This window comes from Sinocyclocheilus grahami, unplaced genomic scaffold, assembly GCF_001515645.1.
Source record: "Sinocyclocheilus grahami isolate Dianchi unplaced genomic scaffold, SAMN03320097.WGS_v1.1 scaffold344.1, whole genome shotgun sequence".
Classification (NCBI taxonomy): Eukaryota; Metazoa; Chordata; class Actinopteri; order Cypriniformes; family Cyprinidae; genus Sinocyclocheilus; species Sinocyclocheilus grahami.
The window spans coordinates 3,281,531-3,284,551 of NW_015505523.1; the positions used below are offsets into that span (position 1 = coordinate 3,281,531).

Genomic DNA, 3,021 nt, shown 5'->3' on the forward strand with positions numbered 1-3,021 from the left:
CATTACAGACTTTTTGACAAGACTCAGAGGTGGCATTAATGCATTCTATAATAACAATGTTATGAGATTAATGTTTTAAATATAAGGTTTTGAATATAGAAGTATTAAACGATTTAAATAACTAAATTTATACTTGAAATTTATAAAATGAAACTGAAACCACCAGTAGGTGGCAGCAAGTAACTGTCTTTGTCACTGAATCATTCATTCAACCGGCTGATTCATTTAGGAACGAAGCAAGTGACTCTCTTTATGAATGGGTCATTGAATCATTGACTAACTAGATTTATTAAAAAACGCAGATTCATTCATAAACGAAACATAGCTGTGTTTGCTTGGAGATGCGCAGCAGCTCAGCTGTGATTTGTTTGGAACTATTTTCGTTGATGAAATGGAGCACAATCAGACAACAGTGTTCCTAAAATGTTAGTCACTGAATATTAACTTTTGTTTAAAATCAAAAATGTATAAAATTGTGGTATAAATTCAATTTCACATTTGCAAACTCCCTTTATAATCATTAAAAGCTGTGACTCCTCTTAGTTCATCGCGATCTCACAAACTGTCCATTTTAATGAATGAAGCTCTCTACACTGCATAACGAATCTATTATTTACATCGTCTCTACACTTCGTTTGTTATAATGAATCAGAAAAACTGCAGTCTGCTTTCATGGTCTGTGCTTTGAGGAGCAGCACGCGCACCGATAGAGAAGCATTTCCATTGGCTGCAGTCAGCAGGTATTATGGCCAATCACAAAAGACCGCATTGCGCAGCGCTCCGTATTTACTGATACGGAGACTCTGGGTTCGGACCACAAGGTAAACTCATATGATTATTCCATGTAAACACCACATTTACCGGCTTAGTCACGGTGAAAGTGAAACTTTAACGATGCATAGTGCTTAAAGCCACGTTAAAACGAAATGGTTATGGCCACAAGCAGCTAACTACACGCGACGCCACAATATTCCAGCGACAAGCAATTTGGGTGTCCACACCAGACGCGACGCGACGCGACGCGACAGAATCAATCAAATATCACAGCCAATCAGAAGCGTGTGTGGGCGGGCTGTCTCTGGAAGCCCACTGCACAACGAAATTATTACATTTATCATCTAATTCATAAGTATGAACGCATTTTAACATCATTAAATGTACATACTGAGTGACAGATAACATATTTGTTATGGAATACCCTAGTTGGTTTGCAGTTTTAACGGACATCTTGCTTTAATTTATTTTCAAGATCTGAGGTAATATCTGTTGTTGCTTTCAGTATGGCTATAAGGTCACACAAAATTATATTTAAACTCATATTAGACACGTTTAACTTTGAATAAAGCACATAATCACCTGAGAATCGAGATTATCTAACGTTACTGTCATATAGTTTGTATGTTGTTGTTCCAGCCGCGACGTCGCGGAAATAGAAACCGTTTCTAAATGAGAAATTTCGCTTGTCGCCGTCGCTAGTTAGGAAAAAAACTCTGATTAACATGGAAAAGATCAATTGTATCGCGTGTCGCGGCGTCGCGTCGCGTACCCTACTCTCCAGTCAAATCTTCATCACATATATATTTAATATATATTTTAAAAATATATTCAAATAGACAACGGTTATTTTAAATTGTAATAACATTTGACAATATTGGTGTTTTTACTGTACTGTTTTTACTGTACTGTTTTTGCTTACATAAATGCAGCATTGGTGAGTACAAGAAACTTCTTTAAAACATTTAAAACATATTTTAAAGGGGGGGACGACGTCATTACGCAATTACGTCCAGGCGCTATAGACGCGCGAACAGTATTTGAACCTTCTTGAAACGAACTGTTCAAAAGAATCGAGTCGAATCGAAGAATCGGACCTCCTATCACTATGAAATACCACCACCAAAATGTTTCCCTAATCTTTATGCAGGTTGTGTCTACTGTTCTAATAGATAATAGATTAATAATTCATAACACATAATCATTTCAGGTACAGATATCATGATTTTTAATAAAATATATTTTACTGACATTTTATGCATCTGTGAGGCCACCCCTCTTTCCTGTATGTGGACTATTCCATCCAAATCAAATATCCTGTGCCTGCTTTCTTTCTCTCTCTTTATGCCGGCGCACACATTGCTCTTGTGCCAAGTGACCCTTACTGTCTTCTCATTTCATCATAAAATCCAACATTATGTAATTTATTCGAGCCTAATTGGTTCATTCACTCCAGTAAATCACCATCCTTTCTGCATTCGCTGAATTTGAATGGCCTCAGGCTCAAGCTATTTGATTGTCAATTTAGACTTTCCTTTTAGATGATTATTTTATTCGGCTATTATTTGATTTGGTTATGGCTTGGCTACAGATATCCCTGTATGATGAAAAGCAGTGGAGTAACTATTTACTTATTAATACAATATAAATAGCTATTTATAAATATTACAATATAATTTATTCAGTAAAAAGTCTTTCCATCATTATATTGCAACATCCATTCATTTCCACCCATTTAACTTATCACAATATTTTTTTTTCACGAGTTTCCAGCTCAGCGTTCTTCATCAGTAATGAAATTCAAAGGATAAAAAAGTGCAATGAAATTACCACTGCAGGATGTGACTAAAAGTTATACATAGGCTATGTGGGTTAATTTGCTTTACAAAAAAGTGAATAATAATAATAAAATAAAAAAGTAATGCACCATATTATGCTGTTATACGTCTGTTGTACCGTTTCTGTGGAAACTATATTTTTCAGGATTCTTTGACGAATTGAAAGTTTATTCAAATAAGAAATCTTTTTATTTTTTGATCAATTTAATGCATCCTTGGTGAATAAAGTATTAGTGTCTTTGAAAAGAATTCTTAATTCCAAACTTTTGAATGGCTGCTCTTCAACAGAATTCTCTAAGATGTGTCAGTAGAGGGCAGCCTTTGATTGCTTTACTTCAGTGAATAGTGTCTTGTGAACCACACTGGTGAGAAGAGGCCATTATGTAATGCAGATCTTTTGTTTGGAATT

At 35.3% G+C, this 3,021-nt stretch overlaps 1 long non-coding RNA gene across 2 annotated transcripts in view; it reads left to right on the forward strand.

Annotated features, from left to right (window-relative positions):
* Positions 1–339: 339 nt before the first annotated feature.
* The window catches only part of LOC107548156 (uncharacterized), a 7,376-nt gene continuing 4,694 nt past the window's right edge, over positions 340–3,021 (forward strand). Inside the window, exon 1 of one of the 2 annotated variants that reach the window (XR_001604444.1) lies at positions 340–425. This is a non-coding gene — a long non-coding RNA (uncharacterized lncRNA). Of the gene's footprint in view, positions 426–779; positions 822–3,021 lie in introns of those variants that run through there. The other variant, XR_001604445.1, reaches the window with a different exon arrangement.